Here is a 15,569-nt window from a genome sequence, read left to right as displayed (position 1 = left end):
GTCAATTCGCGAACCTATCACCGCCTGGATGACCAATCTTCTAGCCAAAAAAGGTAGTATCGTTAGAACCTTTCTCAGCATCCTGAGCAGGGCAAATGAAGTTCCTGCTATTCTATTGGCATGATGTGCCATTGATAATAGGGGATCCAACCAGACGCCCAAGCTTTTGATAAGGCTTTTGGGAGGAGGCAGGATGGAGGCTCCATCTAGATTGCTGGAAATAGCTAGGGGTCTATTATTCCCAAAGAACATCACCTCTGTTTTTTCGTTGTTAAGCTTCATTTTACTTCCCGCCATCCAGGTAGCCACTGCTTTCAGACATGGTCCTAATGCAGTACCCAGGTCTGGTCGCGCTTTCGAGAAGGAAACAACTAGTTGGGTATCGTCTGCATATGAGACCAATTTTACTCCAAATGGTTCTACAATCCCTGCCAAAGGCCTCATATAAACATTAAAAAGTAGCGGACTCAGAGCCGACCATTGAGGAACACCGCAAGTACTAAAGGTGCGCTTAGAGATGTAGCATCTGTCCAGTACCTGAAAGGATCTCCCATGTACATATGAGCTGATCCATTCTAGTGCAGTGCCAGCGATTCCACATCCCCGCAATCTGGTTGCGAGGATGTTTAAATCAACTGTATCAAATGCTGCGCTCAGATCTAAAAGGATGATCGCGGTCTCAAATCCGTTATCCATCCTTTTTTTTGCTTCCTCCGTGATGGCAATCAGTGCGCTTTCTGTTCCATGCTTAGGCCTGAAACCCATCTGAGTGGAATGTAGGAGTTTTCCTTCCTCCAGAAGCGTAGACAGCTGGCTATGTACATGTTTCTCCGTAAGTTTAGCCATTAGGGGTAGCAGCAAGATTGGTCTATAATTATTCAATACTTTAGAATCTGCATTGGGTTTTTTCAGAAAAGGTTTCACGATTGCTTGTTTCCATGAGTCTGGTACCATACCAGAACCTAATGAGGTGTTAATCAGTTTAGTAATTAATGGGCCTAAGACTGGTAGCCCCATAGTTAAGATCTGGGGGGGCGCAGGGTCCAACGGAGATCCTGATTTTGTTGAATTCAGTGATTTTGCGACTATATCCAGACTATCATGTCATTTAACATGTCATAAGGGTTGTAATATGTGAGGTCATAAGCACTGCATGACTTGTACATACGTTATAGCAAGCTCAGTAAAATACAACTGGTGAATCTCAGGATGGTAAGAGTTTGTTTTCAACTTAGTGCAACAACTTATTTTAAAGTGCCTTTAAACTTTGATTATTTTTAATGATAAAACATAACCCCCTCAATTTGTTGATTTCTAAAGGAGATGCTTTAGATTTCACTACTTTGATTCAATCACATTGACAACAGGTGTGTCACATGTCTGTCATAAATACAGAATGTTTTCACTCCAGCTGTTCATTAGAAGACTTTGGGAAAAGCAGTTGACAAAATGAACCCTAGTCTGAGAGTTTTTTTTTGGATAGTGTGGTCCATGTTGTGTACACTACATATTGTAACTCTTGTGTTGAAACAATGAGCAGAATTTTGAGGAACTGGGATATTTATCTTGCATGGTGCAATAGGGAGATACCACAATCTTACTTTATTCCACAGCTGAGAAATGGCACAATGATGAAATCATGTGAGGAATATAATCAGTGTGTTGGCAAGCTTAAATATGCTAGTTATGTTGCTCCCTATGTCAGGACCCCATTCTAACAAAACTACTTAGGGAGACCTCTGTTGCCTCAACCACAACTCACATTTTTAAGGAAAATTGAAATCTGTGAATTTAATGATAGCTACAGTAGGGATAAAGGTGAGGCACATAAGTTTTTGCAGAGGCATCAATAATTATCTAAAACAGTTGGCAATCACATACATGCAGTTAACAGTTATTGATGGGAAATGTTGGTACTTTGGTAGAGGGTTATGGTGTGACATGGCTGCATGTTTGGCAGGATTATAACATTTCCATCAGGATCTAATATACTAAAGAAATTGTGAGTTAAAAAGTGTAGAATGAGTGTAGGAAATTTGCCTTTTCTGAGAGGCCACCCATGATTTTTGCCTTTTGCTGGACCATACTTTATTGCTGTTTTTTTGCTTCCTATAACACCACCCAGGCAAATCCAGCTTGACAGATCTTTTGAGACACATGTAGCACTTGAGCACGCTTGAATGGGAGAGTATAGGTTGCCAAAACAATTCACATGTTGCTGTGGTCTGGTTGCTGAAGGACCCTGCTTTTGTCCCACCAGATCCAAGTTTGGTGTGGCCAAAGACTACCACTGTCTTGAAAATGCCCAAACACATGACATTGTTGCCCAATTTGGAGTAAGGCAAACAGGAACTATTGGCAAATGGTAGGATTGGCCAGGGTACTACTACCCCATTGGTTACGGAATGCCCAATAGTCACCTCCACCCATTAGCTGGTGCCAGTCATAAATGTGGCACAAACAGGAACTCACTTCAAAACACTTCTGGATCTGCAGGTCAAGAAAAGAACACTGAAACTACTGCTGTGACATGAGAGAAGTCCTGAAGGATTAGACTTGCCCCCTCTTGTACCTAGAACAAAAATGTTGAATGCAAGGATCAGTTGGGTGACCTTTGGTGTGGTTACTGGGAAAACACAAATTGCAAGTACCCTTTTTCTCAAAGTGCTTTGTGACTAATGACTAGTGGCAAATAGTATAGTGCTAGACTTTGCTGTTGGCTTCTGCTTGACATCCTGAGAGTCTGTAAGTACCTTCAACAGACATACTGGGGGCTTTAGAAGTGTACTCCTGTGGTTAATTGGGATTTAAAAGACTAAGGCCCCGACTTGGATTTCGGCAGACAGGTTACTGCATCACAACGGTTACAGGTATCCCGTCAGCTGAAATATGAATCATACAGGACATAATAGGGTTTATATTTCGCTAGATGGGATATTCATCACCGCTGTGGTGAAATAACCTATCCACCAAAATCTAAATCAGACCCTCTGGGACCAATTTAATTTGCGGTTGCTGGCCTGCCATTTTGCCATGGGTATAGAGCAAATTACTCCATTCCAATGTTGGAGTGGTCTCCCACCTAATTTATAAATGACTGCCAAGCAGGCAGTCATTTATAAAAGCATTGCCAAATACTTTTGTGACAGCGGTTTCTGACACTGCCTATTAATCTGTACTACTGGGCTGCGATAGCACGGCACAACCATGTAACACAGAGTAATGCGTTTTTCTTTTCAAAAACAAAATCCTGAAATACGATTTTGTTTCTTAAAAAATAAAGAATCTAGTGTTCCCCTTGCCATGAGGGTCTTCTCCCATAATGCTGGGAGGATTATAATGATTTTGGTGTTCCTTATTGCCAGGTTTTACCTGGTGGTAAGAAACAGGAAACATTGACTACGTGCCCCCTATTCAATGTGGACAGATGAAAAGGTAACCATTTCTCCAATGGCTCTTACTCCCAAGAGCCATCGGAGATGTTTCACCACAGCAAAGTCAGGGTAGTCTCCTCCTTGGTCAAACTGAAGCCTGCATTTATATTGGGCAGGTGGACTTTCATATTCATGACATGTATATCTGTTGATATTGCAACAAAGTACACATACCACAATACATAAACTGTGTATAAAGTCAGAAGATAAAATCTTTGACCACAGAGCACCTGTTTTCTGTATTCAATTCCCGCTCCATCACAGTTAGCCTAAACTAGAGCCCAGGCCCAGCCTTGACATTGACTACTATTGCCATTTTGTGCCTTTTTGTACTGTTGGTACTATTTTCCTTGAAAATTTAAAAATTCATCAATTTCCCTTATTTGAATTTTGTGACAATGTTATTTTAGTTTCTATTCTATTTCTTTAAGTTACAAATTTTATTGTTTGGCATTTTAACTATATCAGTGTTTGTTACTGCAAAAATATGTTACACATTACACAAGTTTAGTTGGTTTGTTTTGTGCAATAGCTATTATGGGAGTTGAGCTCAGCTTAATTTAATGACTTGGAGGGATCACTCTGACAGGAGTGGTGAATTTTACTTAGGTTGGCAGTCACCCACTCCAATAAATAATTCAATTTCTTACACACGGTTTAAGGGTTCTATGCAATTTATTACAATTTATTGTTTTACTTTTTTGGGCTAGAAACTCGTAGTCATTTATTTTAATTTTCTAGTTATGTGTCTTAAAAAGTAGACTTGCTGTAATTGTTTGAGACATTTGTCACCAATAAACTTTAACTATCAACTTATGTTTTATATTATTCTGTTGAATGTATGATGTTTATAGCAATGTTTTAAACTTTGAAACTTACTAGACAAGTAGCATAAACATGTACTTAACTTTTCCGGGATTACACCAGTAAACTATTCTAAATTAAAAAAATGAATAAATATATCCATTCAAGTTTCTAAACCTGTGGGCTAGGATTCACTCAGTATTTGAAAATCAGACCCTTGGTGGTCAGAAAGCCAGATTAGACAATCTGGTGTTAAAACTTAAGGTAGTCTTCAATGTGACACTTAATGAAAACATTTTCCCAAAAAATAATGTGCTAATCTCTTTTGGAAGAATAATTGCATCACTGTAGTAGTTTAGGATAATGACAAATATTATGAAGCTCAAGGTCCTTGGATGCAAAATGATGATTTGTTTGTATTCCTAAGAATCTGTGCCGCCCAATGTATAATAATTGGTTTGTTCCAAAACTATCCTTTGATTCAGGTTGCTGGGGGGGCAGACAACAGAACATACTTAGGTTCCTAAATGTAGTTGTACTGAACAAATAAGTTAAAGGGCCTAAGTCAAATTGTGTCATTGCTGGGATCATTTCAGGGACTGGCTCAAGCTGTACCATTCCTAATGCTTTCCAAGCATGCCTGGAGGTTGATTCTTCTATTGTTTACCATTCATGCCACTGTAAATAGACCAAGCAGTGTAATGGTTTCATTCTACTGCACTGAATGTATGGGGTTTGAAATCCACCTAAGTTCCCTTCAACAATAAACACAAAAAATAGTAAAGGAACTTTAAAGGAGGAGGAGGTCATTCCAGTCCCAGCCCACCAAGATAATTTTGCATTTGGTGGTCCGTGAGGATCAGGACCATTGCAGCGAAAGCACTGTTGATTTTCCTGCATCATGACTGGACTCTACTTCACAAGTAAATTTCATAGTCACAGTTTTGAGTCTCACTCACCTTGACACTCAAGGTACAGTGAAAGATTTAAAGAAACATAAAGGCTCTCATTAAGAGTTTGGCGGGTGGAAAAGACTGCCAGCTTAACTCTTGCACGTCAGGAGACCACCTGCGTAGTCTCCTTCCCGTTGGCCTAATTATGAGTTTCCCGCTGGGCCAGCAGAAAATGCTTGAGGCAACGCTGTTGTGTGTCGGGCGCACAAGCACCCATTGGGCAAGTAACTGTCTGCAAAGCAGACAGTTATTTTCACAATGGGGCTGGCCAGGGGGGGCTCCAAACTGCCCATGCCAAGTGCATGGGCAGTGCAGGGGTCCCCTTGGTCCCCTGGTACCTGTCTCTGCCAGCATTTATATGGTGGTGAAACTGTCATGTAAACGCCGGCAAGAGATGGGTTGTAATCCATCAGGGCAGCGCTGTTTGCAGGGCTGCCCTGTTGGATTGGGACAGCTGACACCAGCAGGCCGTCTGCAGGCCGAAAAGTGGCGGTGTCGGCAGTCCGATCGTGGCGCTTTCACCATGGTCGTAATGTCTCTGTCAGATCTGACCCTGACTGCCAGGGTCATAATGAGGCTCATAATCTTCAAAAGAGTGATTTTCTTTTTTATGCAGAGATATTATAATCTACTCCATGTAACATTCAGGCATAAAAGTTAATATACTGGCATGCACCAAGAGACTCAAGTAGTGGAAGAGAAATCTTAAGCATTTCACTATCACAGGCTTTGAGGTATTCCGCTAATCTAATGGAAGGAAAAAAGCCATGTGGTCTACTTATAGACACTGTCTGAAAGAAGTTTCACAGCACTGCCTTCTTTCCACATATTGAGGATCGTACTCAAATACTTGTAGAACTACACCAATACTATCTCAATGACATTGAAAGAAAGTATATGAAGTTCATAGAATCTCACCACTGGCAGACCTCCATCACCTAATCGATTAATGTCTTATAAAGGATAAAGCAATGCTTGAGGCCACATAGAACACTTGTGATGCCCTGTGGTTAAAGCTGAGTCAACATGTTAAGGAACGTTGATAAAGTCAGGATGCTAATGATAAAGGATTGCTCCTTGGGGATAGTTGGTCAGAGATACCGTTGAACACCATAATAGACAGGCAGAATTAATCAGATAGCATGAGGGCATTGTAACTGTCAGTGAACAAAGAGGAATGTATTTAGCTCCAGCAGTTCAGAAATTGGGTAAACAGAGCCTGCAGAGTCATGTAGAACAGAATAATGAAATAGGTGAATCAGTCTGATTGCTCAGCAGCAATCCAATAAAGGATGACATACTATAAAGGATGGGTTTGGTACAATGACTGTAAGTACTTCCAAGCCTTTTGAAGTACATAGGATTTATGAGTAAAAGACTGAGCAGCTTTGGGGTGGTATATTAGACACCACTACAAAGAGTAGGGGTTATTTTGTAGGGCTACAGAGGCAGTCCATGTGGAAGTGAATGTAGCTTGAGACCAACCCAGGACTGCTGAATGCTCAATGTTTTCACTTTGAGGTTTGATGGTATTATGCTAAAGGAGATTATTGAAGTATTGAGATTCTCCTTAAACAAGAATTGCTGGGTGGGGAACTCTGTGACATGTGACTTTAGACCATATGAAGTGCTACTCATTTAGATTTCATCAACAGACGTCATACATCAATAATGTCTGTAGCAGCTCCAGCAACAACATCCAATGCACTGTTGAGCTCTGACCCTCTAACCATCTTTTCAATGCCAAAGAGCCCACTATATAAAGAGAAACCCAGAGATAACAATGATAGCTTGCAACAATCATTAGACTCAATAGAACTGAAGGCACCTCTTCCACTACAGAGGTCAGAGCAGCAGTTGGGAGAAAATGGGGACAGCCCAAACAGGCAGAACTGGCAAAGCTCATTTAGTAATTCTGTTATTAGTCAGAATATGAGAGGTTATTCAATCTATGGTTCAGGGGCCTCAGGATGAGCACTCTGTCTCAACTACACTACAAATGTCCTCATAAGATGCAGCTCCTGCACAGCCTCTTACTCATTTCTCATACCTGATTTTCAAATCCTCTTGCAAGGGTTGTTTCCACAGACAGAGCAACACTGCGGTCAGTCAAAAATAAAATGGAATGAAGCTCCCCAAGTTAGGAGGCAGTACCTAGTATGTGGGGGGGGGGGCAACAATCCACAGTAACCTTTGAGAGTCTGTAACTCCAAGTGCTGATGTCAATAAGAAAGCTAGCTTGGATACTAAAGGCTCCAATTTGCAATCATTCATCGCCTTTTGGTTGAGATCTCAATAGTTAATGCCACAGATTAAGAATTTAAATATGGGTCTAGCTGCTCCCTTTCAGTTGATAGTCTCTGTATTGCAGGAAATTCTGGGAGGAATTTAAAAGCTGAAAGCTAGCCAAAGCAAAGCCCACCAGGAATTTAGCGAATAATTAAGTGCCATAAAACTGTTTGTGAATGAGTGTATTGATCATATAGAGCTAGCTGAGCAGAGAATTTCAGACCAGGAGGATAGCTGCAAGAACTGTGACACTCTGACAGCAAATTCGGAAAGAGAGATAATCAAGCTCCAAATGAAACAAGATGAAATGGAGGACAGATCACATCAATCCAACTTGTGTTTTGTGGGCATTCCGGAGCCTAACAAAACTAGACAGAATGTTTCCAAGTTAATTTCAAAACTGACTGAGGCTTATATTGCCCCATTAGCTAGCCAAGAACAATAAAGATCTGACAATCCTGAATAAAGCCATTTTTGCAAAACAATTTCAAACTTTAGACAGTTATTCTTTTAGGATTTCTTCAGATGTGTCAGTGGCTACAGCTCACAGGTTCCAAGAATTCTAGAATATGGTTGAACTGTTTAAGAAAATAGGGTCTCATCTAGCAGTCCAAACTGAAAGTGATTTATAATGGCAAATTGCAGGTGTTTTCTTCAGTACCACAAGAGTCTGAATTTTTTGAATTTACTAATTCTTCCAGGTTTAGAAAAAGAGCATTTGTATTTCCTGCAAGGGAGATTATAGAAATACTTTACTTTTGTTAACAGTCTCCCTATCGTGTCCTGTCCAGGTACAGCGGAGCAGGATGGGGGTGGTGGGAGATGACTGGGCCATACGCCTTCTCCATCAATGTAACAGTCTTCAGTGCACTACCATGGCACAAAACTTGAGGGGGTAGACTTTAGGGGTGGCACATAACAGGAGGGGCTGGAGGGTGGAATGAGGGTGGGATGAGGGATTATGCTCTCTAGAGTCTTGATGGATGAAGCTCAGGAGTCACTTATTGGGGGTGGAGGGGAAGAAGTTGTGGCACAGGGGGGTGATGGGACCGGGAACAGGGTCAGGGATTGTACTTCAACAACTTAAAAGCAGAAACATTTTTGTAAAATATTTCAAAGTAAGCATTTTGTTGGAGATATTGGACAGTAATTATATAGTTATACGTACCTTGTGTAGGATGGGAACAGTTAAACTCAAGAGACAGCTTTGGATCTCAAGTTAATTATGACTCTAAGGAATATAAAGGTGGCTTCTTGTAATGTCAATGGGCTTAACAATAGAAATAATTGTAGAGCAATTTGGCCTTCATTAAGGGCATCTAAAGCAAATATTATCTTGCATCCGGAGACACATCTGAAAACTACTGTGCTCAAGATGAGTATTCGAGTGGTATGCTGTTCATATGTTCTTTGCATCTTCTACTGCAACAGTAAGAGGTATAGCAATATCGATTAACAATGAGATACAATGTGAAGTTATACAGGGAAGATAAGCAAAGAAAATAAGGTGAGAGTTGGCCTTTTACAGACTGCATTAGATGCAGCATCTAACAATTTCATTGCAGCTAACTTAGTCTCAGCTAAGTTGGAGTTAAGCCAGGCTCAGCAGAATAAAAAAAAAATAATAATAATTTTTTTGCCACTGAAATAGCAATTCACAAAACCCATTTAAAAAAGTTATGAGAAGAATGAGCTTGTCATTTGGTACTTAGCTCTGTCTGTTAAGCAAAAAAATAGCAACAGTTCAATATGAAAAAGTCAACCTTTTGGTCCTGGTTCCCGCAACTTTTAGACTGAAACTGGTGGTTACTGACTCTGATTGTGCCTTTGGCACTGCTAACCAGTTCCAGGGCCAGTGCTCTGTGTAAGATGGTATATGCAAATTAGGCATAATTATGATTGGCTCTGACAACCTACTTTCAAGTCCCTAGTATACGGCAAGGCATGTAGGTTTAGGGACCCCAGTGTAGTTTGGTCATCCCTTGGTGGCCTGCTGTGGTCTTTGGTGCCATGGTAAAATAAGGCCTACCTTGCTGACTGCTTTTATATTTATGTTAACTCCGAATTCAACTTTAGAATTAAAAGTACTCCCAAAGTCTCAAACTACCTTATTTTTACATATAAGTCACCCCTAAGGTCTGCTCTGAGCATCCCAAGGGTTGGGTGCAGTGTGATTATAAACAGGGACTTTATAAAAGATGTTTTATAAGCCCTTGTGGGGGAACAACAGCCGAATGTGTTTTTCCCCACTGCGGTACATTAGCTCCATAGGCTAACATTGGGAGGCTTTATTTACAATTAATAAAGTTTCAATTCCACTGGAAAAGAGCTAACTCTGTCAGGTTTGGTATCAAACCAAAAGGTAGAATAAATCCAACAACTTGCCAAGGTTGGATTTATTATAACTATCACAGCAAAATAGTTTCAGAACTCTTTCTGAAAGTTGCCAAATCAGCCCTGTAATGACCTTTCCTAATTTGTCAGTCTTTGGCAACCTGCCCCAGCCTTCCTTAATGAGGTGTGGCCTGAGCTAAAACAATCAAAGCTTCTGGTAGGAGGAGAACTGCTGTATGAGATGGCAGAGCAGGGTGGAGGTAGATTGGTCAACTGTTCTTTAAAGGAGGGAAAGCCACATGGGACAGATACTGGACCTCCCACTTTTTCTGCCCCCCAGTCAGATGCATACCCCAAAAATTAGATTAGAAGTGGGGCTGGAAGAGGTGTATTAGGGAAACTTGGCCACAGCAGTGGGTAGACTCATCCAGTTGTAACATCAAGGGAGAGATTTGAGATTTTCTCCTTGTTGGATTTTTAAAGAATGTTGCTTTTTGGGATTGATTTTGCCACACTCTCAGGAAGTGGTGATTCCAGAGGGTGACACCCTGCAATCCATTGGTAAGAGATGCTCCCCTGACTTGCTAACCCAGGAGCAAGGATAAATATGTCAGAGCTGCCCAGCAAAAGAGATGCTTGCTGGAAGAAGATACGGGAGAAGAAGGACTGCTCTGCTGAACCCCTGGTCTGCACCTGGAGTACTGCACCCACAAGGACTGCTACAGCTGCTCACTTTGTGCTCCACCAAGAAAATGACTTTGCCTTGCTTCTGCAGCTCAAGGAGTGGACTCCCTGTAGTTTACAGGTACAAAGGAGCTAACCTGAGTCCCGTGGATCAAGTCCAGCAAGAAGAGCCCAGCTGACCAGTGTCCAGTGGCCATTTGAGGATTCTAGCCAGGAGCATTCTGGGAACTATAGTCCCAAATTCCATGGAGGAATTCAGAGCTTCTGGAACCTTGGATCAAGTTTGTGGACACTTCAAGATCCAGAAGTTTGGCGAAGTTTGGAGCAACTTTGAAAAAAGGTTCCATGAGCGGACCAACCCAACTTCGTTTGTCAAGCTTGCCACCTTCAACTGTGACCCAGCCTGAATTTCAAGTTGTCCCTCTTAAAGCTCTGGAGCTCCAGACTTCAACGATTTGACTGGGTGCGGGTGGAAAGGCAATCCGACGATATTGCATCTAAATCAGCTTGCTGGTGAGGAGCGCATGACATTGAGGGAGAAAAGCTCCAGAAAAATGTCTACATGCAAAGGTAAAACTTTGACCGCGGACCCCTGCTCAGTGTATCCGAACAGGTCTCCATCGTGGTCTGCCTCAACTTTTGACTTAGCACTGGTCGAGTGATACCAGATGTCCTTGGTTGGCGCTTTTTATTTTTAGGCACTAGAAAGCATTTTTTACATTTAATCTATAAAAATTCATATCTCTGGTTCCCTACATTGGGTTTTTGTTGTTTTGATGTCATAAATTGGTGTTGGATTTTTATTAGTGTTGTGTTTTCATCACTTACTGTTTTGATGATATAAAATGCTTTACACACGTCTCCTAAGTTAAGGCTTACTGCTCGTGGGCCAAGCTACCAAGGGTTTAGCAAGGATTAAGTTATTGAGTCGGGTTGGGTCGAGTTGGGTTTAATTTCTGTCAGAGTCACCAGATCCTCGGGGTCTGTGCACGTTCCCAACACTTCCACCACAAGACAGCTCCAATACTCTGATTAGATTTATCACAGAGTCTAAGAGAGTCCAAGTGGGGAAAAGGGGATTAGGACGGGAACAGCTGGGAAGGAGACCTGTGGGAAGCAAAAGGTTAAAACACAACATCAAAATTACATCTCATGAAATCAGTACCATGCTACAACTCTAAGCTTCGTCTTTTCCGACAAAAACATGAACAACCCTAGAATAGTCCTAAAACTGACTAGGCTTTAGATGACCGAATACCTGAGGAGGAAACAGGAAAAGTTAAATAGGACTTTCAGATTCAAGTACTTTCTTTAGCATGATAATCAGGAAACACTCTGAGCAATTTCTAAACAACCATATGACTCTCCTTTTAAGAATACATATCAGGAACACACAGCATTACATCTAGAACTCTGGTATTGTTGTGTTCATCTCAGAAAAAACATTGGAAAGTGAATTGCGCACATTGCAGATTTTTATATGAGTATTAAACACCGTAAAGGATTGTGCACCATGAAACCACACAATGTAGATTCAAGGAATAAATCACGCGACGTGTCAACTTGAAATGCTACCAAGAAAATGTCTTAGAATGGTAGCGCACAGTAATTTACATTATTTATACACGAGGAAAGAATTGCGCGTCTTGCCGATTCAAATGCCACTATACAAATGCCAAGAAATGGTAGCGCACAATGAACAACATGAAAAGCACTCAGGAAAAAAATTGCGCGTCTTGCCGATTCGAATGCCACCATGTAAATGCCAGAAAATGGTAGCGCACAATGAACAGCATGAATTACACACGAGAAGTGAGCCACCATGTAAATGTCAAGAAAAGGTAGCGCACAATGAACAACACAATTAAATGCTCATGAAACGAGTTGCACGTCTTGCCAACTCGTAAAACATCATGTAAATTTCAAGAAATATCAGCGCGCAATGAACAACAATGTAATAACGAAGTCAAATCTTTATGGAATAAATTGCGTGTCCTCCCTATTTGCAAACCACCATACAAATGTCAAAAAATGGCAGCGTACAAGTAATCTGTTATTCATTTAAGAATTAAAATCAAGAATATGAAAAATCTCAATTACAGTGTTGGATAATTTCCAAACACCGTCTTACTGCCTGGAAACAGTGATCACCAATGAGAGATGAGTGCCGAAGACTGGAAAATCCAAATAGGCCGCCGGGACAGGAGCTCAGGAAGAAGCTGCTGCTCTGCACCGGGACCTCTGAATAGTGAGCACTGGAAGTTGGGCTGACTCTCTTTTATAGAGTCTTGGCCCAGCCTAGAACCACGCCCAGGCATGTTGCAGGGAAAGTCTCTAGAAGGCCCTGGAAAGGGACCACACCCTAACACACTCTGAATGTCTGCAGCAATACATTGCAAATGTACAGTATTTATAAGCACCTTAAAAAGGAATCTTTTGGATGGAATTCTGCAATGCAAAAGGTTAAACAATAACATATCATCACAATGCATAAATTACATTATCTTGCGAGTGTTGTTTTTTTGCATTCTAGATGCCTGTAGAGCGCGCACTGTCCTGGTGTTGACAATTTCAGAGGTTTTCCTTCGGCACTATTCGTTGCTTTATTCTAAAGATTTAGGCCAATATTTATGCTTTTTTAGTGCAGCATTTGCGTCATTTTTTGACACAAAAGCGGCGCAAACTTACAAAATACAATTGTATTTTGTAAATTTGCGCCACGTTAGCATCAAAAAGAGGTGCAAATGCAGCGCTAAAAAAGTATAAATATGGGCCTTAGTGGATACCATGGATTTGCCAGTTCTGTCTTCTGACCAGCAATCTGCATTAGATTCACCTATAACGTTGGTCGAAGACTATTACATGCCAAAAGTTGTGTTAGCAATGGTATACATGCTGAACTTTACAAATTATTTGTGCACCAATTAAGTACATTTTTGGTTTGTTTTTTCAATGAAATCTTTACAGCTAATAATATTCCCAGCTCTTTCACTAAGGCTATCATAGTTGTCTTTGTTTTAGTTTTTAAAAAAAATGTCATCCGAAAATCATATTGCCCACATAAGTCACTTAATTTTGATGACAGAAACATTACAAAAACAATTGCATTTACACTGGCCTCCACAGCACAGTCTTTGATCCATCAAGAACAAAATGGTTTTCTATCAAATAGGCTGATGTCAACTAATACTTATTATTTAATACAGACAAGTGATTATTTTTCAGTCAATAATATGAGGACAGCCATCATTATGTTGGATGCTGAAAAAGCATTTGATTTGGCCTACTTGTTTAAGTTTATGTTTCAATTTAGGTGTGTCATTTCAATACTTAATCTGTATAGAAATGCAGAAGCGAAAATCCTTAGCAACTCTAAGTCCGCTGGACGAATTAATAAAAATTGTGGGAGGAGAAAAGACTGTCTTATGTGTCCTGTTATTTTTGCAGTATTTATTGAACCCTTGGCCTATGCAGTTCGACCAGAGGATAGTATCCTACCTCCGGTCAATGATGTATCAAAGTTGAAATTATTTGCGGATATCACTCTGCTTAGTCACGAAGGAAGCAAATATCAAAAATTATTTTGCAAGAATAGAGGAATTCAGATCTATCCGAAGATACAGAATAAATAACACTAAATCAGAAGCCTTATTGTTTAATTGCTCTCCACTGATTTTTTCCCACTGAAATGCAGTTAATTTTTCTATGGATCAATGGATCGCACCGCAAGGTATATGGGGAAATATGTGACACACTTTGCGGATCTATTTCGATTGAACTACACTTTTATACGAAACAAGACATGAAGATGTTTAACTCAGGGGCACTCACTAGCTTTCAGTATTATTGGCTGAGTCACGTTGATTAAAATGATCATTCTTCCTCTGTTTTTATTTCTTTTTGCTAATGTGATGATCAGAATTCATCAGTCTTTTTTTGTGAATTTGCTTTAATATTGCGATATTTTTAGTGACAGGGAAAGGTGTAACAATCTGAAGATGTTTCAATTAATAATAGAGGCGGGCGGCCTTCTGCTTCCAAGAATTAAAACATATTGGGCCTGATTATGACTTTGGCGGAGGGGCTTACTCTGTCCCAAATGTGATGGATATCCTGCCTGCCGTATTACAAGTTCCATAGGATATAATGGACTCATAATTTGGCAGGCGGAATATCCTTCACATTTGGGCCAGAGTAATCCCCTCTGCCGAAGTCCTAATCAGGCCCCTTATCTTTCCACTTTACTAGATACGCTATCCCCAGCCACTTGCACTAGCAGTTAGCAAAACAACTTTTACTGATAAGAGGAGCAGGTTTTAAGATGTTTAATTTCTTTATGTTTTTAAAAATAACTAGGCTGCCGAAGTGAACTAGATACAAGTTGACTCAGGTTCCATGCAGTATGGCAAAAATTTAAAGCTGCTAGACTTCACTTATCCCTATACCTAACCAATTACTTTCCACTGGGACTCCAGATAAATGCATCTATTATAACTAAATGAGGAAGGATTTTAGGTCGAGCAGAGCAGCGTTTTCATTGGTAACTGCTTTACGTTTGTCCCTCCTTAGGGCAGTTTTGTTACGGCCTTGGCCATCAACCCTGGTACATGGATAATTGCACTACTGCCAATAACTTTGACTGCAAGCGAACTTCTTTTTCCTTTTGTCTCTATCCTTCATGCTCACTGTGGTGCTTTGATTGGGCTTGATTATGTCAACTGCTTTACATTTTATTTTCAGTTTGTGTGGCAAGAACATTCCAGTTAGAAATGTACAATGCTAATAGGCTAACTCAAGCAAATGCGAGGCCTATTGCATTGCAAATGCTGTTTTTTTTCAAGTTAGAGTAGTAATACCATGGTAGCAATTAACGATAAGCAGCCAAGTATAGCCTTCAACTTACAGTTCAGCTACCTGCAAAATAGAAATTTCTGTAATGTTTTTAAGTAAGAGCCTAATGAATTAGTGCAATGCCTAAAAAAAGCTGTTTTATGACACATCTCTATGGTGAAGGTAATTGGCATTGCATATTGCGGCAAAAGTAATATGGACATGTAGGGTCCACTCTATT

The sequence above is a fragment of the Pleurodeles waltl genome, chromosome 5 (assembly GCF_031143425.1).
Source record: "Pleurodeles waltl isolate 20211129_DDA chromosome 5, aPleWal1.hap1.20221129, whole genome shotgun sequence".
NCBI lineage: Eukaryota > Metazoa > Chordata > Amphibia > Caudata > Salamandridae > Pleurodeles > Pleurodeles waltl.
Note: the sequence above shows the minus strand (reverse complement) of the source record.